Raw genomic sequence first — 24,858 nt, forward strand, 5'->3', positions numbered from 1 at the left:
TTGAGAGCTCTTAGGATCTGAGCATCAACTCCCAGAGACTTTTCAAAAAATTCCTCTTACATGAAGAGAGTTGCTGCACCGAACTCTGTACATGTCTACAGATGGAAAGATTGTTCTGGTGGCTGGGTGGGGAGGGGACCAAGACAGGCTGGGATGGGTGTGAAAGGAACAGTTAGAAAGTTACTACTGTAGTCTGGGAGGGAGGCGGTGGGGCACTGTGCAGCTGTGGTGGTGGCAGAAAGAAGAAAAGAAAGAAGGTTTGAAGATGTTCATCACTGACATGATTTGGTGGACATATTACTGAGGGCGAGGCAGAGTGCGAGGTCATGAGTCATGTTTTGGTTTCATTCCTTAGCGACTGGATGGATACTAATACCACTCACTGAGACATAGACCACGGCAAGAGGCTCAGATCTGGGGGTCCCCTGCATGGGTCTGTGTTTGGACATGTTGAGAGTACAGCACTCTCTACCTCCTGGGACTTCATGCCTGAAAGTGGGACTGAGGCTACAGCACAAGTTGACTTGCAACATCAACACCTCCTCCAACTCACATCAACCCTGCCACACTCTGTTTTCGGGGGTAGGCAGGACTCTGCGAAGGCGTCGTTTGGATTAGTTCCTGGCTCTGTTCAGTTGCTTGGATCTGGGGAAATGTTTGTCATCTCCTCTTTGAGGGACTCTCCTGCCCCCATCCTTTAGGCAGGGGCTCCTGAAGGATCTGTCTTCATGTTCTCTATTAAACGCGTCAAGCTTGTCCCAGCTCTGGGACTCTATCTTGGCTGTTCCTTCTCCTGGAGCTCTCTTCTCCTCATCTTTACATAGCTAGTTCCTTCTCATCCTTTAAGTCTCAGATTAAATTTCAGATTTTCTGAGAAGCCTTTGCTGAATGCTCAAGAGAATTACATGAGATATATATTTATGGACGCATCGGAGAATCTTTTCAGTGCTGTGTAGATGGTCGTGACTCTTCTTATTCCTCCAACCTAGGGACGGAGACCCGGAGCAACTCTGCATGGAGCTGCTGGCATGGTGCCTACTGTCTGCACAGTGAAAGGAGGCAGGCACAGGTTTGGGCTTTGGCTGCCCAGCAGCATGGGAATCACAGCTCTTGTCCAGGAACTGGGCATCCCAAGCGGGATCCTATCAAGACTGAAGACCACCTCTTTGCATGTCCACTTCAATTAAACATTTATTGAATCCCTCTTATGAACCAATAATTCTCATATTCAGTATCTCAAGTAATCTTCATAACAGCCCTGCACATTTCTATCTAACTTCCTGTCAATTAGGGAACTAAGGCTCAGACAGTTTACTCAATTTGCCCAAGTTCGTAAGTTAATAATTATTGGAGTCATGGATTTGAACTTGGGCTGACCTCTCACCAAGGCCAGTGCTGTTTTGCTATTACAAAGCTGCCATATAAGAATAATTTCATTGACACCTCAAACAGCAAAGATAGAGTTGCTCTGTTTTACTATGAGGAACATGAGTTTCAGAGAGCTCATGACATTATAAGAAGTAGAACTAGAGACAGAATCAAGGCCCCTGGTTCAGCACACTTATTCATTTGTTCTTTCATTATTTCTCAGTTTCCTGAGTTCAAACCCTCTATCCAATATTAGGAAAACAAAGATAAATAAGACATATCAGAAAATGAAGGAGCTCATAGTCTAGCAAGAGGAAGAGACAATAAGCTATAATTATATTCAAGATATAAGGATATAGAACCATAGAGGGTAGAGCTCTAAGAGAGGAGGGGAAAGACCTGGAAAGAAGAAGGTGTTCCAGACAGAGGAAAACAGCACGTGCCAAAAAAGCACAAAGAAGTGTGGTATATCTGGAGAACTGTCCATCATGCACAGTGCCCAGGGATGAGGCCAGAGGAGCAGGCAGCAGGAGACTGTGGAGGGCTTATGTGTCATGCAAAGCAGTCTGATCTTTATCCTGTGAGCAGTGGAGAGTCAAAGGAAAATTTAAAGCAGGGAAGTAGCAAGGTCAAATTTGCATTTTATAAAGGCTCTGGCCAAGGCAGTGGAGAATGAAACATACCACAATGATACTACAACAAAGAAACTAGCTAGAAGTCTTTATCAGTCAAAGATGCTTTTGGCTGCAAGTAACAGAATCCCCTGTGGCTTAAATAAAAGGGGGTTTACTTTTTTCTCCCATAGTGAGAAATATGAGGGTAGGTGGCTATGGGCATTGCTCAGGGCAAAGGCACAGGAATTCTCTTTGCTTTCCTTCTGCAGTTGCAAGATGGTGGCTCCAGTCACAAATCTGGCATTCAAAGGATGAAGAAGGCAAAAAACTGGGAGCATCTGTATCTGTCTTTTTAAATAAGAAAGCAAAGTCTTTCCCAGAAACTTCTGAACAGACTTTCTTTTCTGTCTCATTGACCAGAATTACATCACAAGCCATCTCTAGCTGTAAGAAAGCCTGTCTTGTCCCCTCTAATAGAGGCCAGCCTGGGAGAAGGGGGTGGATGTGAGTCTTCTGCTAGCTAATCCACAATGCTCCCAACAGTCCAAGTGAGACTTTAAATAAATCAGCGAAGATGGAGGTGGTGTACAATTCTAAATGTGCCCACAAGCCAACCAGCAGCTTAGTGACTAACTGGATATAAAGATTAAAGGAGAAAGAGGAGCTCAAAATGATGCCCACTTTGCTGGTCTGAACAAGTAGACGGAATTCATGAAGGTGCTATAGGGGTAGGACCAGGAAGAAGGGAGGTTCGGTTTGGGGCATACTGAGTTTGAGGTTGCTGTGGGACTTCTAAGTTGACTTGGCCCCTGGCAGGTAGACTGTGGCTCTGCAGTTCATGGGGGAGAGGAAATAACAGAGCCACTAAATGTAGGTGACAGTTGATCATGAGCATGGATAAGGCTGTCCAGGGAGGATGGGTAGAATAAGAAGAACAGAGCTCATGGATGGATCTCTGGGGCCCACTGACATCTAAAGGGAGGTAAAGAAAGAGAAGTCCAATGAGAAAGCAGCACCTCCAATTTCTACTTGATCACTGTTCTGTCTAGTATCTCTCAAATTAAAAAATTAACAACAACAAAAAAAATTAAAACCTTCCTTAACCCTACATCTTCTAGAGCAGAGTTGTCCATCAGAAATTTCAGCGATGATAAAACTATGCTCTATCTGCTCTGCCCAGTTGAGCAGCTACTCCTCACATGTGGCCCTCAAGCACTTGATATTTGGCTAGTGTGACAAAGAACTAAATTTTTGATTTTATTGCATTTTAATTAACATAAACTTACATTTTTTAATTAGACAAGTGGTTATGGTGTTGGACAACACTGCTCTAGCACCCTGGCCATCTCTCTGCTCCCCTCTGGAAATATTCCTTGAAATAATCACAACCTCTCCTTTCTCACCTGAACCTCACTCCTCCTCCCACTTCAAACAAGCATCTTTCCCCTCCACGCCCCCAAGACTCTGTTGTCAAAGTTACCAATGACATCCATGTTGGCAGAACCAGTAGTCTGCTTTGCTCCCGTTTACATTATTTCTTTGCACATTCGACACAATTGACAACTCCCTTCATTTTGAAACACTGGCTCCTGTGTAGTGTGCTCCTCCTCAGAATCCTTTCCCTGCTCATCCTCTTGGGTTTCAAGGCTCTCTCCTGTGCCCCCTTCTCAGATCTGTCTTCATGTTCTCCTTTAAATGCATCAAGCTTGTCCCAGCTCTGGGACTCTACCTTGGCTGTTCCTTCTCCTAGAGTTCTTTTCTCCTTGTCTTTATATAACTAGTTCCTTCTCATCCTTTACATTTTAGATTAAATTTCAGATTTTCTGAGAGGCCTTTGCTGAATGCTCAAGCTAAAGATGACACTTGATCTTTGCTTTCATAGTACCACTCTTGAATTCTCTGCATAGTACTCACCACTGTTCAGAGAGAGAGAGAGAGATTTTGAAAGCTAAGGGGAAAAAAGAGTTTCTAGAAAAGCACATGGTCAACAATACCAAATACCCTAGACACATCAAATATGATGAAACTAAAACATTTCTATTGGATTTTGAAATTAAGAGGTCACCAATAATTTCAGCAAAAGCAGTTTCAGAGAACTGAGTGTGAAAACCAACTTTAGCCAGTTGTAGAGTCAATGGAAGTGAAGACAGTGAGTATAGTTAAATCTACTTCCCTCCCTTTATAGCTTAGCTAGGGAAGAAAGCTAGGAAAATTGGAAAAAAAAATGTGATCAAGGGTACAGAAGGGTTTTTTTTTATTGTTTGCTTTAAGATGGAATAGATTCGAGCATGACTATATGTTAGAAGGAAAGACTCTGTAGAGAAAAAGTTAAATATATAGGAAAAGTGATCATATAGAGGAAGGCTCTTGAGGAAAAGTAAAGGAGACGAGATCTAATGAACGAGAATAAATTCTGCTGGGGAAAGAGGGTCAGCAACTTCTCCAGGTCAGGGAAGAAGAAGGGAAGGATGGGCCAGACGCAGTGACTCACGCCTGTAATCCCAGCACTTTGGGAGGCTGAGGCGGGCAGATCACCTGAGGTCAGGAGTTTGAGACCAGTCTGGCCAACATGGCGAAACCCCGTCTTTAAACTAAAAACTAAAAGCACAAAAATTAGCTGCTCATGGTAGCGCACACCTGTAATCCCAGCTACTGGGGAAGCTGAGGCAGGAGAATTGCTTGAACCCAGGGAACAGAGGTTTCAGTGAGCTGAGATCATACAACTACATTCCAGCCTGGGTGAAAGAGTGAGACTCCATCTCAAAAAAAAAGAAAGAAAGAAAGAAAGAAAAGAAAAAAGAAAAGAAAAGAAAAAGAAAAAAGAAAAAATAATAATAAAAAAAAACACCAAAGGAAGGAAAGGATGGAGAGATGTTAAAAAAAAAAAAAAAAAAGCAAAGAATCAAACCTTTGTGGGAAGAGGGTGGGAAATGGAGGGAGTTCCCTCCTAATAGATTGCATCTTCCCTTTTAATTTGGAGGCAATGTGAAAGCAAGGAGAGTAGGGTAGGGTGAGGAGTTTAATAAGAGAGAAGGTACAGAAGAGCCATTGTGGGAAGGGATGAGAAATAAAGTTAAACAATGACAGAAAAAATGTGTGGTGACACTGAGAGCCCCAGTGAGGTCGGAGTCACCTATGTGTTCCGCAGGAAAGTGTAGGTTCAGAAAAAGGAAGGTTGGGTTGATTCAGGTTCAGAGGAGTGCAAAGTTATCTCAGTCCCTGGTCCCTCAACCAGGGCCACCTCATCCACCATTCTACAGCTACCATATGAAAACATCCCCAACAGAAAGTAATTGTTCTGAACAATTGCCCCAGTTTTTGTCTGCTTAAGCTAAACCTACAGCTCTTGCCACATCCTTGCTAATTCCTCGAACCTATGAGAACCACTCCAGTATCCACACAGTACTTGAGAGAGCTGGCAGTACCTGAAGGATGCTCAAAAGGAACTCTAGGATACTCTCTCAAAGCACTGAGGAGCAGTGCTACACTTACAGGGGCAGAAAAGGCATGTTCTGGAATGGCCTGGGGTAGCGAGAGCTGACACTGCTTTCCAGTGTCAGCCCAGCCCCTTGACATAGGTGGGGTGGGAGGACTGGGGAGGTGTGTTTCAATCAGGACAGGAGGTAGAAGGCACACTGTGAAATGCTGAGGATGCATGGGAGTTTTGTACGTAGTAGAAAACATAGGAAATGGAGAAAGGACCCAAAGGAATGTAGAGGGGCCTGCATTTGGGCACAGGTTGCCCTCCCTCGGTGGAGTCAGTGTTAAACTAGTCTGGGGCTTGGACAGCAGTACACCGGCCAAGGGTAAACTCTTACTCCCAGGTGTTCACTTCTCGGTAACAGGAGTTGGGGTGTCAGAGGGAGAGGAGGTGGTTAATTAGGTTCAAAAACCCTTCATCCTTACTGTAACAGGCAATAGCCTTCAAGGCTTGGAGGAATCCAACCAAACTCATTTTCTATCATATATTATAGTCAAGGCAGAACTATAGGTGAAATATATATGTGAAATAGCATGCTACTTATTCCAATCCTGAAAGTGAGAGAGCAAAAGAAAGAGAGAGAGAGAAAGTGGGAGTTGCCTCTCTAACTTTCTAACTTCTCTTCCTTTTGCTGAGTTAATATCTCCTGCACAGAGACCTTTCAAACACTATCCTTGGGAAAGGCTTGGCTAGAATCAGTGTTTAACAAACATTTAAAGAACAGGGTGTGCTTTATTCAGGCTTTGAGTAGAAAAGAAGGGAGCTCTCAGTCAAATGGAGAAGACAGGAATTGCGCCCTTGGAAAGCATTCCAGAGCCAGAGGTGAGCACACAGATGAAATGCCATGGAAAGACGAGGGCAAATGAACGCACTGCAGATGGCTGCATAACTGCTGAGAGGGTGAGGAATAGAGTGCTGAAGGAGCTGGTCAAAGGAAGCTGATGGAAAGCAAAGGATGTTGAACTCCATTTTGAAGAATGGTGTGCTTATTCTGGGAAGCGGGGGAAAGCATTCTTCAATAGGCTTCGGTGTACAAGGGAGGAAGGAAAATGTAAAATCCTTCATCTCCAGGCAGGAAGTCCTGAGCAAATGCATCACATCAACCTGTCCCTGGGTTTTTTTCTTGCCCAGTAATTGAGCCTTTCCTTTTTCCTGAACTGTTGCACTCAGAGGCCTCAGACCGAAACTGGGGGCTCTAGGAGGCCTCCCACCTCTGGAGGCATCCAGGCAGGGAGGTAACAAAGGACCAATGTTTAACTCAGGGAATAGAAGTCCCTTTGATAGGACCTTGGCCTTGGCACACGCTTCCTCTGTGCAGATAAGCTTGGATTCCATTCACGGAAAGCAAGAATAGGAAGCAGTGGTTAGCAGGGAACCCCTTGGTTTTTCAGATGCCTTACCAAGGTAAAAGGTAGGAGAGAAAATGACACAGATGTTGGGTAGCTCTACAGAAAAATGGTGGCACTGAGTGAGGTCCACTGGCTTGAGACGCGGGCACAATATGCTGAAGATGAAGCCACCTCCATATGGGTGGCTGAAGAGGGCTGGTGAGGGCACAGTGGTGGGAAGCTGCGAGCAGATCCCAGGCAGCTCCTGGAGGTGATACTGCAGGCCCATCTACCATGATTCTAGAATTGCCCTCCCTGACATCCTTTCAGATCCCTCTAAGAGGTGCAGGAGGATCCCCCCCTTCTCTCTCTTCATGTTGTCCACCCACCCTCTCCCACTGGATATTTTTCTTGGGATAGATAGAACACCCTCTCCAGGATTGGGCCATGTTATCCCAAGGAAGCCAGCAGGGCCAGTCCTGGACCCTCACAGCAATGCTGCACCCACCATGTCAGCAGAGTCCATGGCAGAAGAAAATCTTCCAGAGCACTGTTGGCAGAGCCTTTATTCCCTTCTCACTTGGGGCAGGAGAGCAAAATTTCCTATCAGGCTTTAGCAGGAGAGGGGATCAGCCAAGTTCAGCTAGTTTCAGGAGTAATTGGTCAAGAATGACTCTGGGAAGAGGGAGAAACTGTATTGCAGATTATCAGCCATCGTTTGGGCAATTTGGATTTTATCAACAGGGGTGCAGGGGTGTTAGGGGCTAAAGTCAAGTATAGTCAAGAGGAGTTAGGAAAGAACTGCCACTGCAGGGGCCAAGGATATAGGAGGGCCACAGGGGAAAATTCTCAGTCCTTCTGTGTCTCTCACACTATTAACAGTTGTATAGGAATGAATGAATGTGCTCCTTTCTCTGTCCCTTTGGTGTCAGCACATGTGCCTGGATGTACACAAGGCGGCCAATCCGAGATGGGAGATAGGGGAGCCTTGTGTTGCCTGGGAGACGGATGGTCTCACTGAAGGCAGAGAGAGTCTGAGGGTCCTTGACGACCACTCAGCATTCTGTTATGTCCAGTTCCAACTCTCTGGGCTGTTCCCAGCCATTGGACAAAGCATCCAGAGGTACAAAGCATGGAGGCATAAATATCCAAAGCATGGAGGTACAAACCCAGGAGGTGTAGCAAAAGAAAGACTCCAGACCAGCCAGGGCTAATGGTCCCAGCTCCTCACCTGACCTCTGTCCTGGTACTCTGGGATGGCTACCATCACTTTCATGGCTGGCCTCTGCCCATCCTGCCCTCTAGGGGCCCCAGACCAAGTGTAGACTATACCTATTTCCTCACTGGTTTAGCTGAGCCAAGGCTAGAATTTCCAGAGAATTATTTCCAGAGAATTGTATAGAAAGCTATTTAAAAAGGCAAAACCCCTTGATATGGTTTGACTCTCTGTCCCCACTCAAATCTCATCTTGAATTGTACTCCCATAATTCCCACATGTTGTGGGAGGGACCCAGTGGGAGATAATTGCACCGTGGGGGCAGTTTCCCCCATACTGTTCACATGGTAGTAAATAAGTATCATGAAATCTGGTGGTTTTTTAAAGGGTTTCTGCTTTCACTTCTTCCTCATTCTCTTCTCTTGTCTGCCACCAAGTGAGACGTGCCTTTCACCTTCCACCATGATTGAGATACCTCCCCAGCCACATGGAACTGAGTCCAATAAATCTCCTTCTTTTGAAAATCTCCCAATCTTGGGTATGTCTTTATCAGCAGCATGAAAACAGACTAATACACCCCTAAACAAACAAAACAAATGCAGAATCCATGAAATAGAAGTCTTCCGAGCCCCTATTCATCATTCAAGTCCAGCCCCAGATAGACTTGGCTGGCAGGAGTCCTAGTGATCCTTTCTGTGGCTTCGTCACAAATGACTGGGTTCATTGTTCTCTGCTCAGAAATTCAGTAAAGTCATGTGGGATTAATCCAGGAGTGAATTCCTAGCATACAAGAGTAAGGAGTGGCTTTAGTCATAAGTCACTTGTCCAAATGCCTGGCTGCCCCGAGAGAACTCAGCTTTTCTGTCATCTCCAAGAGTCCCCACCTTCAAGGAGTAGAGAATATCCCAAACAAACTGACAGTACACAACTCGGCTACAGTATTGGGAAAGAGTCAAGGGTATCTAGAATGCTCTCCTGGAGTGTGTTTCATTTTCAATGAAGTAAAACCCTCCTCGCTGGGCCCAGGGCAATGTCCCTTTTGACCTTCCCCTGGGACTGTCTTTCCAGGTGGGCTCCTGCTCTCCCAGCTCTCTGTCAGCCCTTGGCATTTCAACCTCTCTGCCTCCCCTCTATCTTCCCCCATATCATGGGCCTGATCTTGTGTCTAGGATTCACTCCACACTAGCCTCTCTGGCCCTGATCTCCAGAGAAACCCATAGTATTTCCTAAGCGTTCAGGGCTGAGCAAGCGTGCACAGGCAACAGACAGTGAGCTGAAAGGTGAACATTCCCAGCTCATCTGTAGGGACCCATGTCCCAAAGACAACTGTGAGCACTATTGTCTTACGTGGCACTTATGCCTAGGATGGATCTGGTACATCCAGACACCTTGGGGTCATTGTGTTTTGTAAGAGTGGCACATGCACTTGAGCAATACACTGGCCCCTTTATTTTTCTTTCGAGGCTTTGGTACAAGTAAATGAAAATAGCTATACCCACTAATGCATTTTCTGCAATAAGTAAATTCACGAGCCATTATGCTGGCCAATGCATAGCATGTACTCCCTCCCCCACAACTAGTAAAATGCTTCACATTAACTTAACCAGCAGCATAAACATTTCTGTGCCTTTTTCTTCTTTCTACAACTGAATTGGATGAGTTACACCTACAATTGATGACACAAATGTGTCACAGATGATGAATTCGGTGGAGAAGAGAAATAGGCTGGGGGAAATGTGAAAGAATTTTAATATGTGTTAATATTTGGATATAGGTAACTCACTTTTTGCCAAAGGCACAGTGGATTTATCTCACTAGCTCTTTTGATATTCAGTGAAGAGGAAAGATAAAAGGAAGGGTGCTCAGAGGATTGGAATAAGAATTGCTCATCTCGGTGACTTAAGTAGAGTGGGAACTTAATAAGTGAGCAATGGATTAATTGGAAGTGATAAAGTCAGAGGGAGAAATGGCTGATGGCAAACACCCAGCACAGGCAACAGCTCAGGGAGCACGTGTGGCCTGTCCTGGGTGAGGAAGTGCCCACCTGTCCTCTGCCCTCCTCCAGCCCTGGGTCTGCCTGCCCCTCACTGTCACCATCCTGCCATCTGATAACAATCACCATCTCTTCCACCAGCCCAGCGCTCCTGAGATTAAAAAACAAACAAACAAACAAACAAAAAACACCTCCATAGTCACAATCTCATTGGGTCTCAAAACAAAAGATAAGGAAGATTAGATTTTAAATGTTCTTTTACAGATGAGGAAGACTGAGGTTCCTGGAGGCTAAGTGACCAACCCAAAGTCCCAGAGTGGTAATTCCAGGGCTAAAACCTAGCTGCCCTGACTTCCCGCCCAGGCTGCTTCCCCGGCTCTAACTGCATCTCCTGAGACTTTGCTTTGGATTCTACTCTCCATGTGGCTCCACACTGGACACTTCTCCTAGGATGGGCCCTTCACTGCTCCTGACTTCATTGCTGGACTTGTTAGAACAGAGCCCACCTCAACGTGCCCATCGTCAGGCTTTTAGAGCTGGGCCCTGGAGGTGGGCACACTTACTTTAGCTCAGGAAAGTCTCTGTACCCAAATCCACCACCCTGTGACTTCCCTGCTGCTATAGTCACTTCCTAACTAGGCTCCCTGCCAGCCGTACCTTGAAATATAGAGGAAAGGTTGCTGGATTAGGAGGCAAAACACTCAAGCATTAGTTCTGGTTTCTATCTAGATAAGTAACCCTGGGGGAGTTAATAAATTCTTTTAACTCTAGCTTCTTTATTTGCAAAACTGGGATAATAATACATACCATGCAGTGTAGTTGAGAAGATTAAACAAGCTATCCTTTGGAAAGGACCTGCAAGGTGGACAACAAATACTACCATTCTTTCCCTCCATTGTTCTATTCTTCCTACCTCTTCTCTTCCCCCGCCTTCCTTTTCTTTCCTCTTTCTTACTTTTATCCCACACAACACTCTCAGGCTGATCTTCCCTGAACTTTACTCACACAAGACTGCTCCCTTGGTCAGAAATCTGGAATGACTTCCCATTGCCAAGCCCAATGGCATCTCTGTCTGCCATGCAGGTCCCATGGTTCCTGGCACCACCTCTCCTCCCCAGGCTTCCTCTCCTACTAACTCAGGACGTGCATTGTCCAGTTGGTGGGGTGCCCATCCATACTGACTTGCTCCTCTCTGTTCTTGCTTCTGTCATCTCATCCTCCAGGAATGTCCTTTCCCACCTTTCTTTCCCTGGAGGCTTCACTCACTACTCCCTGGATCTCTCTCTTCTCTGATTTCCAATTTCACTCACTGTCCATATCAATTTCCTTGGCATGAAATCAGAGGAAACCATGTCTTCAGGTTGTTTCCTATGTGCCTATCTTCTTCAACTGTATGGCCTGTTCCTTGAAAACAAACCAAGGTCCTTTACCTCTCTGAGTTCCCCATCAGGCTAGGAGAGCTCAGTGGTAACAGGGGATGAGATCTGGACTCACAGCTCTAGGCCTGGGTTCAAATCCCAGGTCTAGCACTTATAACCTATGTAATTTGGGAAATCCTATGTTTCTCAGCTTTAAAAGAAATTATTTGGCCAGGCATGGTGGCTCACATCTGTGATGCCAGCACTTTGGGAGGCCGAGGTGGGTGGATCACTTGAGGCTAGGAATTTGAGACCAGCCTGGCCAACATGGTGAAACCCGGTCTCTACTAGAAATATAAAAATTAGCTGGGCATAGTGGTGCACACCTGTAATCCTAGTTACTCAGGAGGCTGAGGAATGAGAGTCACTTGAACCCAGGAGGCAGAGATTGCAGTGAGCTGAGATCGCGCCACTGCACTCCCGCCTGGGTGACAGAGCAAGACTCTATCCCAAAAAAAAAAAGAAAAAGAAAAGGAAAGAAAGAAAAGAAAATATTAAACTTCTTTATCAGAAGGTTCTTTGTTAACATATTTGTCCATTGAATAAATATTTGTTAATTACCTACTTGTGCCAGGCCTATGCTTTTTAACATATATGAGCTCATCTAATCCTCATAACCTAATGTGATAACTTTAGCCCTGGGACTCCAAGCACGAGCATAAAGTTTGTGGAAATTAATTAAGAGTTCATAGGAAGGTGCACCATGCCGGACACATAGTAGGTGCCCAGCAAGTCTTTGCTGAATCTGAGTGTTAGGTCCTCATAGTTATTAAATTGAATCAAATTGACTCACTCATCCACAGTACTGAAGATATTATGGTGAATAAAACTACAGGCCGGGTGCAGCGGCTCATGCCTGTAATCCCAGCAATTTGGGAGGCCAAGGTGGGCAGATCATGAGGTCAAGAGATAGAGACCATCCTGGCCAACATGGTGAAACCTCGTCTCTACTAAAAACACAAAAAATTAGCCTGGCGTTGTGGCACACACCTGTAGCCCCAGCTACTCAGGAGGCTGAGGCAGGAGAATCGCTTGAACCCAGGAGGCAGAGGTTGCAGTGAGCCGAGATCGTGCCACTGCACTCCAGCCTGGCGACAGAGCGAGACAGAGCGAGACTCTGTCTCAAAAAAAAAAAAAACAAAAAAAACCAAAAAAACCAAAAACACTACAAAATGCTTCTGTCCTCATAGATTCTGTCCTCATAGAGCATTCAGTCCAGCAAATGAGACAGTAACAACAGTAATTGTAAATTACTCTTGTAACACATGCAATATAGGGAAAGCATGGTGTACTCTGAGAGCCCATAAGGGAACATAATTCAGGCTACAGTGTCAGAGTAGATTCCTCTGCAGAAGATCCTGAGCTCAGATCTGGGGATCTGAATAACCTAAGTGGGAATAGACAGGGGAAAGAGCTTAAGGAAGGGAACAATGGGAATTGCAGGCAGTGGAAACAGCAGGGTGCAAAAGTCCTGGGTGAGAGAACAGAGGGCCCTGTCTCAAAACTGGAACTTAACAAGCAGCCAAGAGAGGGAGCAAGGTGGGGCTGAAGGCGGGTTGCTTCAAGCCTTGCTGGCCTTGCTGAGGAATCCAGATTTGACACACAGCGGGGTGCCCTTAGGGATCTTAGGCCTGGGAGTGACATGATCAGGTCTGTTTTTGGAGGCTCACTCTGGCTGCTGTGTGAAGAAAAATGAAAGAGCAAGGCTGATGCAGGAGAACAGAATGGAGTTAAAGAAAACTGATGCCTGAAACACTCCCAATAAAGACTCCAGAGTGTGGGCCTGAAAGTGACTTGAGGGGCCTGTGCTCCAGGGGGCAGAAGCAGCCTGCAGTCCTGAGCACCCTCTCTTCCTGACTTCCTGATGCACACTGGCCCTGACCTACTGCATCCTGTTTTATCCACTCTCTGCCTTCTCCATGGGACATTCTGGTTTGGTGTGGGGATGAGGCAAAAACAAATAAACAAACCTTCAACCACCACCCCATTCTGAAGTGCAGGCTAAACCACAGATTGGTTTGAACCTGTCAGTTCAGAGCTGGCTACAAGGCCAAGACCCACCTGGCCTGGCTGAGAGTGGCCTCTCCACATTCTTGTCTCACACTCACCCTTTGAAGGGCGGAGGCAAGGCCCTCCTCCACCCCTTCCTGCCCAAAGGGCTGGTAGCAGCCCAGCCTCTGCTTACATAACCCGAGCCCAGGCATTGCTCCATTTGCGTCTGCGGGGCTGGGTGGCTTCTGGGGATGGGATTAATAGGTAGGTTCTGTGTGATAGATGGAGAAACAAGAACGAATTTCCAGTTCCTCTAGTTCCACCCACTAAGACCCAATGGTCTAAACTTTGGCCCTATTCACAGTTCAAACATCCTAGGATCAGATGGATTCCCAACACTCGCTATTCAACACTCGCCCCTTCTGGTGTGAGAAATTGGAGTTCCTCGTTGCTAGGGTCAAGACACTTTGGTTTGGACTTTCACTCTGTCACCAATGTGGGCAAATCCCATAACTTCCCCAGGCTTTGGTTTCCTTGACTATGAGATGGGGAACTTATCACTCCTGTTGTGTAGACCTCACAGGAAACAAAGAAAATAAAGATGAAGGTTCTCGGAAAAGTTAAAAACACAATACCAATTTAAAAGAGCATTAATAATAATATCAATAATAATAATAAACCTTATATCCACAGTGACTCATCGGTGGCCCTCAAAGCCCTGGGAACTCTTTAACTAGAGCTTGAAAATAGTGCTCCAACAAGCAAGGCTGATGTTCCCTACCCCCAATTTTCCCTCCTGTCCCCAGCCCCCAGTGGAATCAAGGCTGGGGCAGAGGCTCAGCCCTGCTCACAATTCTGCTGCACTAGGTTAACAACACTGAACTTCTCCTAAGGGCTATGCAGCCCTCTCTCCCAGCTGAGACACCCGGAAGTTCCATCTGACTAAAGTTACAGGTGCTTGCTAGGTAAGGGCGTGGAGATTGTTACCTCAGAAACAGTGGTTGCAACTGCCTCAGGTAGGATTAAAACCAGTGCCTAAAACTGAGAAGACTCCTAGAAGGATTCAGTCCCAGAGACCAAGCAAAAAGAGGGTACCAAGGCCAACCAGAGGGTAAAATACAAAGTAGCTACATGTGCCTTGCCAGTCTCAATCTTTCTTCTCCCCGAGGACTGCCTTCTCTCCCAAGATTCATTGAGGTCTTTTGTGTAAGAAAAGTCATTAGTGTAAGCCAAAGGAATGAATCTCTAAGAATGCACATACCTACATTAATGCACAAACCTACATTGGAAGTGATGAAGTCAGAGGGAGAAATGGCTGACGGCAAACACCCGGCACAGGCAACACCTCAGGGAGCACGTGTGGCTCGTCCTGGGTGAGGAAGTGCCCACCTGTCCTCTGTCCTCCTCAAGCCCTAGGACTGCCTGCCCCTCACTGTCACCATCCTGCCATCTGATAACAATCACCGTCTCTTCCACCAGCCCAGCGCTCCTGAGATAAGACCACCAGGTACACAGCTGAAATCCAACAAAATCGGATCTATTACCTCAATGCGGCGAGGGAGGGCATTCCAAAGGAACGGTAGAATGATGCTCCGCAGGAGTAAGGCAGGGACACATCTCATGTAAGGTTTGCTGTCCTGCTGTAGGATTTAGAGGAGAGTCTCAAGGAAGTGGGGATCTGTTCTGAATTTGTTGCCGTTTCTGACACAGGATTCGTATATATGGAAATTACTAGGGTTTGGATGCTGTCATGAAGCTAGGGCAGTTTAGCAATTGGATATCCCCAATAATAGGACCCATTTGAGCAAAGTGGGCCTACAAGCATCATTGCTAAGATAGCGGTAGTCATCACTCAAAAAGGGAGCCTTCATGACATTTTGCAGCTGCTGCATGACCTTAGGAGAAACAATGTTTTCTGTTAATGTTGCAGCTGGCTTTATCTGTGTCTGTCCTCCCAGCTTGATTACCAGCAGGGCTGCTTTTTATGTCTTCATTGTGAGCTGATTTTTCACTCTTCAGTTGGGTACAGGTTTCATACTCTTTCACCTACCACCATTGCTTGTAGGACCTTTGGGTTGAATGACTCTCTCCACACACAAATGTCACCTGATGGTTAAGAGCATTTTTTCTAGATTCAGATTGACTGTATTCACACTCCGGTTCCACCACCTGCTTATCTCTGATATCTTGGGCAAATTATTTACTTGGGCAAATTATTAGATCTCTTAGTTTCCTCATCTGTAAAACAGGAAAAAATAAAAGCTCTTGCCTCATAGGGTTGTTGTAAAGATTAACAGAATAAGACATGCAAAGTTCTTAGAACAGTTCCTAGCCCTTCGTTAGTATTCAAGAAGCCTTAGTTCTTTTTCTTATTAATTTTATTTGAAAGATAACCTAATTTCTGGTTTAAAATGATGGATTTGCTGTACACATTTTCTCCTTTCCCTTCAAAGATTCCCTCCAAATAATAAACAGTATTAAAATATATCAACTCCAAGTAATGAAGAGACCAGTACAGAGATTATCAGCAGATGGGAGATGTCAAGAAATGCTTGAAAGAAATGAAACTGATGGAGGAGTGACAACGGATGAAACAGAGAACAGAAACACAAATGGAAAAGGAGATTTGATTTTTAGAAATTAATAAATATACACATAAATAAGTTTGTGTATATCCAAATAGATAGATGATAGACTCACTGCATATATACATTGTGTGTGTGTGTGTGTGTGTGTGTGTGTAGGGAGAGAGAGTTCACTTTAAAGAATAATATGTACTGTTAGAATAATGCCATGAACACTGGTTGATCCATCCACCACCAAGCGTAAGATAGAATGTTATCAGACCCTGTGCCATCTTTGTGACTCTCCTGTGGCCCTTCCTGACCACATCTCTCCCTCCTCCTAAGGTAACCACTATCCCAAATTTTGTATTATTTATTCCCTCGATTTTCTTCATATGCATTCACATATATAGCTAGCCCTGAACAATGCATTGTTTAGATTTTCTCTATTTTTGATCTTTATATAAATGAAACCACACTTCGTGTACTATTTTGCATCATGTTTTTTCACTCAACATTGTTTATACATAACAGTTTTATTAAGATGTAATTTACATAACATCAAATTCATCTTTTTGATTTTTTGTTTGTTTGCTTTTTGAGACAGAGTCTTGGTCTGTCACCGGGCTGGAGGGCAGTGGCGCAATCTCGGCTCACTGCAACCTTTGCCTCCTGGGTTCAAGCAATTCTCCTGCCTCAGCCTCTCGAATAGGTGGGACTAAAGGTGCACGCCACCATACCCAGATAATTTTTGTATTTTTAGTAGAGACAGGGTTTCACCATGTTGGCCAGGATGGTCTTGATTTCTTGACCTTGTGATCCACCCACCTTGGCCTCCCGAAGTGCTGGGATTACAGGCGTGAGCCACCACCAGCCCCAAATTCACTGTTTTAAAGAGTACAACTCAATGGTTTTTGGTATATTCACAAAATTGTGCAACCATCACCACCATTTAATTCCAGAATACTTTCATTACCCCCAAATAGAAACTTATTAACCGTCACTCCCGAATTCCCACTCAGCCTAACTCCTGACAACCACTGATCTACTTTCTGGGTCTATGGACTTGCTTATTCTGGACATTTTGCATGCGGTTATGTACCCATATAACAACATTTTGGTCAACAATGGACCACATACACAACATTGGTCCCATAAGATTTTAATGCTGTATTTTTACTACACCTTTTCTATGTTTAGATATACAAATATTTACCACTGTGTTACGCTTGCCTACAGTACTCAGTACAGTAACACACTGTACAGGTTTGTAGCCTCAGAGTAATAGGCTATACCATGCAACCTAGGTGTGTACTAAGCTATACCATTTAGGTTTGTGTAAGTGCACTCTATGATGTTCACATAATGATGACATTGCCTACGAATTCAATTCTTAGAACATATACCCATGCTTAAGCAACATATGACTGTAAATGGAACCATGCAATGTGCAGCTTCTTGTGTCTGGCTTCTTTCACTTGGCATGTTTTCAAGGTTCAGTCATACTGAGCATGAGTCAGTACTTCACTTTTATAGCCAAATAATACTCCATTATATGCATATACTACATTTTTGTTTATCCATTCTTCAGCTAATGGACATTTGAATTGTTTTCTCTCTTGAACTATTATCAATAATGCTGCTATGAACATTACAGTCTCTTGCATGAATATATATTTTTATTCTCTTGGAGAATACCTAGAAACAGAATTACTGGGCCAACTGGTAACTCTACATATAACTTTTTGAGGACGTGCCAGACTGTTTTCCAAAGCGGCTACACCACTTTACATTCCCACCAGCAACATAAGAGGGTTCAAATGATGTTTTGAGAGCCATTCACATGGATGCCTGTGACTCTTGTTTACCCATTTTATGTATATACCACATTTTAAAAATGCATTCCACAGTTGATGGATATTGGGTTATTTCCAGTTTGGGGCTGTTATGCACAATGCTTCTGCGAATATTCTTCTACAGGTCATCCGGTATAGAGGATCAAGCACTTCTTTAGGCTGAGCACAGTGGCCCATGCCTGTAATCCCAGCACTTTTGGAGACCCAGGCACGTGGAACGCCTGAGCTCACGGTTTCATGACCAGCCCAGGCAACATGTCAAAACCCTGTCTTTACCAAAGTATACAAAAAAAAAATTAGCCAGGCATGGTGGTATGTTTGTGTAGTCCCAGCTATTCGGAGGGGCTGAGGTGGAGGATTGCTTGAGCCTGGGAAGTGAAGGTTGCAGTGAGCCAAGACAGTGCCACTGCACTCCAGCCTGGGTGAAGAGTCAGACCCCATTTCAAACAAGAGAGAAAAAAAAAGAGCTTCTTCAGAGGTGGGATTGCTAGGTCATAAAATAAGCACATTTTAAACTTTCTTAGCGAATGTGAAATTGTTTCTCAAAGTCTCATTCTTAGTCACTTCTAACCTTAGTGTTGAAGAGTTTTTGTTTCTCTAAATCTCCAGCTGGAGACATTATCAGATTTCTTAAAATCTTGGCTAATGTAATGAGTATGCAATACTCTCTCATTGTGGTATTTGTTTATTTATTTTTACCTGTATTATCTTATTAGAGCTTCAGAAAACCTCATGAATTAAACAAGGTAGCTACTTCTTTACAACTTTGCAATTGAGGCACACAGTGTGGTGTTACTATCAAAGATTAGACAAACAATATGCAGATCTCAGACCAGAATTCAAATCTTCTGATTTACCTATTGTGGTCCTTTCCTTATATTGCCTATTAACCAAATTACACTCTAATAAGTGATAAAACCAGAAACATAAGCAAGTCCATGCAAGGTTTGGATACATTCTTGAATATTTTATACACTTTATTAAAGGAGATAAGGAAATACATTAGCAAGTTTTTAACTTTTATGGCCAACACTCTGTTCTTCCACCTAGTTAGATATAGCCTCAATAGGATCCTTTTCATGATTTGAATCCCTATACAACAGTAGATTTATACGTGATCAATACAGGGTTAAATGGAAATTTGAATATATTCTTTTCATTAACCCTTCCAAAATATACACCAAGCTCCATGTTATCTTCTGCTACGCTTTTCTAAATAATTGTTTATTTTAAGGAATTAAGTAGCATTTTAAAGAATTGGGGCTTTTAAAATTTGATTTAATTTTTTAGAATCTGCTTTTTTTTTTCTTTCCAACTTTTATTTTAGGTTCAGGGGGTATACGTGCAAGTTTGTCATGTGAGTAAATTGCGTGTCAAGGGAGTTTGGTATACAGATTATTTCATCACCCAGATAATAAGCATAGTACCTGATAGGTAATTTTGGATCCTGGCCTCCCTCCCATGCTGCACCCTCAGGCAGACCCGGATGTGTATTGTTCGCATCTTTGTGTCCACGTGTACTCAATGTTCAGCTCCCATTTGTCAGTGAGAACATACAGTGTTTGGTTTTCTGTGCCTGCATTAATTTCACTGCGGTTTTTAAACTGTGTTCTCCTGATCACTCTTTTCACTGACCATCTTTTCTCATGATCCTGGGAAATTTAGGTTTCTTCTTCAGTGAAATGTGAGATGTCTTTTACCAATCTTCCTCCTGGTTTATTTTTATTTTTCTCATTGATTTGTGGGTATTTTTCTTATACTCTGGATCGAAATCCTTTGTCAGTTGTATGCATTACAAATATATTCTCCCAATTTGTGACTTTTCTTCCCCTTCTTTTCATGGTATACTTTCAGAATCAGTATAAAACTATTCAGTGTATTCAAAAGTATACAATGTATTAATGTATTAAAAAGTATCCATCTTTTCCTTTAGTCTGTGATTTGTGTCTTATCCTTTTAAAGAAACCCTTCTTTGCCTTGAAGCCATAAACTTCTTCCATATTTTCTTCTAAATGTTTAATTTTATTGTCTTTTATATTCAAGTTCTTAATTCACGTGGAATTGTTTTTAGCTCATAAACAGTAAAATGTACTTCTTACAGCTCTGCGAAGTACAAGATCAAGATGTCAGCAGATTTAGTGTGGGGTGAGGGCCCATTTCCTTGTTCATAGATGGTCCCGTCTCACTATGTCTTCACATGATGGAAGGGGCCTGAATTCTGTGTTTGTATTTGGAGTGAATTTAGGGACTTAATTTCTTTTTTTTCCTCGTGGGCAAAAAAATCATCAATGTCAACCCTCTCATATACAGTTTCCATCCATATGTGGGCCGTTTCTGGGCTCTCTTATCCTTTCCATTGTTCATGTGTCCACCCTCTTCTAATATGACATTGTCTTAAATACTGTAGTTTTACAATAATCTTTTTTTTTTTTTTTTTTGAGACAGAGTCTCGCTGTGTCACCGAAGCTGGAGTACAGTGGCACAATCTTGGCTCACTGCAAGCTCCACCTCCTGGATTCAGGTGATTCTCCTTCCTCAGCTTCCCGAGTAGCTGGGACTACAGGTGTGCACCACCGTGCCCAGCTAATTTTTGCATTTTTAGTAGAGACAGGGTCTTACCATGTCGGCCAGCCTGGTCTCGAACCCCTGGCCTCAGGTGATCCACCCGCCTTGGCCTCCCAAAGTGTTGGGATTATAGGCGTTGGCCACTGCGCCAGGCCAATTTCACAATAATCTTGATATCAGAGAGAACATTCTGTCCCACCATCACCACCAATCTCATTCTTCCTCGTGATGGTTTTGGATATTCTTGGCCCTTTGCTCCTCTAAGCAGACTTCACAGTAAGCTCGTCTCATTCTATGGAAAACCATGGTAAACTTTTGAATGGAATTTTTGTAATGTTATAGAATTAAGACAGAGAAAATGGACGTATTCACCAACTTGATCTTCCTTTCCCACAAATATATTATGTCTTTCTATTTATTTAGAAAGATTCGCTAATAAATCTCCAAAATTTGTATTGTTTTTCATGTGAAAGACCTGCATATCCCTTGGTAGAGTCATTCCTAGATACCATTTTCTTTATAATTAAAAAACTTTAAAATGATATTTTTCTGCTCATTGAAATTAACATTTGTATATTGATTTTATATCTGTGGGCTTTGCTAAACTATCTTAGTAATTCTAATAATAAGTCTATAGATTATTTGTGGTCTCTCATGTGGATATTCACATCATTGGCAAATAATGGGAGTTTTATTTTATCCTTTTTAATTCTTATACCGTTTCTCTTATTTTTCTTGCTTTGTTGAGCTGACTAAAGCCTCCACTGCAATTTTTATTTTGTTCCTGACTTTAATGAGAATACTTTTGATGTTTCACTGTAGATTTTTAAAAGCAGATTTCCTTGCTGAGGTCAAGGAAATTACTTTCTATGTCTAGTTTATTAAGAAGTTGCTTTTTATTAACAATAAATAAATGTTAAATGTCACCTAATGCTCTTTATAAACCTACTGAGATGATTATCTCTTTAAATCTCTTAATGGGATAAATTACTCTAATATAGTTTTCAACATAACTTTCAATAATAGACTTATATATTAATTTTTTTTTTGAGATAGGGTCTCACTTTGTCACCCAAGCTGGAGTGCAGTGGTGCAAATATACCTCACAACAGCCTCAACCTCCCAGGCTGATATGATCCTCCCACCTCAGCCTCCTGAGTAGCTGGGACTACAGGTGTGCAACACCACAGTCGGCCTAATTGTGGATTTTTTTTAGAGATGGGGTTTCACCATGTTTCCCAGATTGGTCTTGAACTCCTGAGCTTAAGCAATCCTCCCACCTCAGCCTCCCAACGTGCTAGGATTACAAGTGTGAGCCACCCTGCCCAGCTCATATATTAATTTTTTAAAACATACCTGGATTAAATCCAGAATGTTTTAGGTCCTTTTATTTTCTTCTATATTCATGAATGTGACTGATCTGTAATTTTTCTTTTCAGACTGTCTTTGTACAGTTTGGGGATCCATGTTCCCTTAGCCTCATAAAATAAATTTGGGGATATTGCCCCTCCCACTATCTTCTGTAAGAATTTGAGTAGATTTGGAGTTTCTACCTCTGTCTCTTGAACACCTGGTAGAACTCACTTGTATAATTGCTTGGGCACAGGGTTTTCCTTATGATTCAAAGTCTTTAGTAGCTGTAAAACCATTCCAGTTTTCTCTTTCACATAGAAGCAATTGTTGCCAGATTTCTTCCTAGAAGTTTGTCAATTTCATCTAAGAATACAAGTTTACTGGCATAAAGTTATTTATAACATTCCCCTGTTATCTTTTATCTCATTAGCCCCTTTTTTCATTGCTGACACTTTTTGTGGGTACCTTTGCTTTCCTTATTTGAATGATTTTGTCAATATTTCATTAATTACTTTGACGTTACTTGGTCTCTCATTTTACATTTCTTTTCTATCCCATAAGTGTTGTTCTCGTCTTATATTTTTTTCTAAGACATCTTTTTGTAGCATATTTTCATTCTTCTCCTTCCCTTGGGTTTCCTCTGTGATTCTTTTTCTAACATCTTTATTTGGATACTTAATCCAGCTTAATTATTTAATGTTCAGCCTTTCTCCTCTTCTAATACAAGCAATATAAAATTAAAAATTTCCCTCAAATTTCTACTTCAGTTTTGAAGCAGCATTTTTTTAATTTAAATATTTGTCTAATTTATATTATTATTTATATTTTAATCCTTGATATAGTTAGAGGTCTTTTTTAATACTCCCAAGTATGTCACTTTTTAAAAATAGGTTTTTGTTATTGAGTTTTGACATAATTGTTTTGCAAAAGATAATGAGATGTGTTTGATACTGATTCTTTGAAATTTGTTGAAAGTTGATTTATGACATATGATGGTGGTCAATTCTTAAAAATTCAGAATTTTTCTTTAAAAGAGTGTGTGGTGTTTTTTTTTTAGTGAAGTAAAATATTTAATATATGTCCATTAGGTCAACCTTGTTTTAGTCATAAAGATATTTTTAGAAATGCAAAGACTGGAGAAATGTATTTATCAAAACTTCTTTGGTTAGTAAATCATTAACAAGGTGCTACAGCAAATATGGGAGAGAGGCAAGGCAAGGAAAACATGGGACCCAGGAAACAGTGGCTCTCACTCAGGAAAATAGTGATGCCCCAGGTGACAGCTATGCAACAAGTCTTATGAGCAAATGATGTCTACTGGAACAAGACATTTCAGGCTCCAGGAGGAAGGCGTGCAGCAAAACGCAGGATTCAAGCGGTCTAATATTATCCTTAAGACTATGGGAAAATGTGACCCAAGACAAAGTCCTATCCACTGTTTTGCCAAAGCCACAGTCTGTTAGAGTTGGGGGCTTGAGTTATTCTCAGCAAACTAATGCAGGAACAGAAAACCAAACACTGTATGTTCTCATTTATAAGTGGGAGCTAAACGATGAGAACACCATGGACACATGAAGGGGAACAATACTTACTGGGGCCTGTCGAGGCCTATCAAAAAGAATAGCTAATGGAGGCTGGGCTTAATAGCTGGGTGATGGGTTTATCTGTGCAGCAAACCACCATGGTACATGTTTACCTATGTAACAAAGCTGCACATCCTACACATGTACCCCAGAACTTAAAATAAAAGTTGAAGAAAAAAACAAAATTTAAAAGGAGAAGAAAGACCGGGCACGGTGGCTCATGCCTGTAAACTCAGCACTTTGGGAGGCCAAGGTGGGTGGATCACCTGAGGTCAGGAGTTCAAGACTAGCCTGGCCAACATGGTGAAAGTCCGTCTCTACTAAAAATACAAAAAATTAGCTGGGCATAGTGGCACACACCTGTCAAGTCCCAGCTACTCAGGATGCTGAGGGAGGAGTATCACTTGAACCTGGGAGGCAGAGGTTACAATGAGCCGAGATCATGCCACTGCACTCCAGCCTGGGCAATAAGAGCAAGAGACTCCATCTCAAAAAAAAAAAAAAAAAGGTGAGGGGAGAAGAAAATTTTTTAAAAATTATTATATAAGAAGAAGAAAAAAAAAAAGGACTGGGGGCTTTGAGTTTATCAGGACATCCGGAGCTCATGGCCCAGGCTGCTGGGTTCACCTCCATAGAGTGAACTGGGTTGACATTGCATGGACTGTGGGGAAGCTGACCAGTAGTCACTTGGTCTTTAACTAGAGCAGAGATCACACAGTTAGGTGCTGGCCTCTCTATCTTCGTCAAGAGTGGTCAACCCACTGGGGTTCACAGAAAGAGCCATTGGAATGATGGGAGAAAATGTTCAAAATTCTGTTTATCTCATTCTTTTTATTTGCTTTGTATATATATTCTAATGTATATAATACATTAGGAAAGTAGAAAGTGTATATGTGTGTATGTGTGTATATCTCTGTGTACATATGCAGAGCACATGCATATTCCGAAATTTTTAGGTCATGAGGTGCATAATTATAAATACTTGGAGACCCTTAGTAAACAATAGCTATGTAGGGGAGAAACACTTAGATACTTTCCCACAGTTAGGTAGAAAAATAATGACAGCAACAATTACTGCACTGTGATTGTGTGTCAGGAGCTCTGGAGATGCTTTTAATTGATTATTTCAGTTAATCCTCAAAACAGCCTTTTAAGAGGAATACTGTTTTTCTTACTGAATAGGTGAGAAAACCAAGGCACAGAGAAGTTAGACAACTTGCTTAAACACACATAATAAATGACATATCCAGAATTCCAATCCAGTTGGTCTCCAGGGTGCATGCTATTTTCTATTAGCCAGATGTTCTTTTTAAAAATTTCAACATTTCTACTTGTTATACATTGAATTGTGCACGCCTGAAATTCATATGCTGAAGTCCTAACACCCAGTATCTCAGAATGTGACCTTACTTGGAAACAGGGTAACTGGAGATGTAATTAGTTAAGGTGAGATCATATTGGAAGAGACTGGACACCTATCCAATATAACTGATGCTCTTATTAAAAAAAAAAAAAAAAATCCAGGCC

This window comes from Theropithecus gelada, chromosome 1, assembly GCF_003255815.1.
Source record: "Theropithecus gelada isolate Dixy chromosome 1, Tgel_1.0, whole genome shotgun sequence".
Lineage (NCBI taxonomy): Eukaryota > Metazoa > Chordata > Mammalia > Primates > Cercopithecidae > Theropithecus > Theropithecus gelada.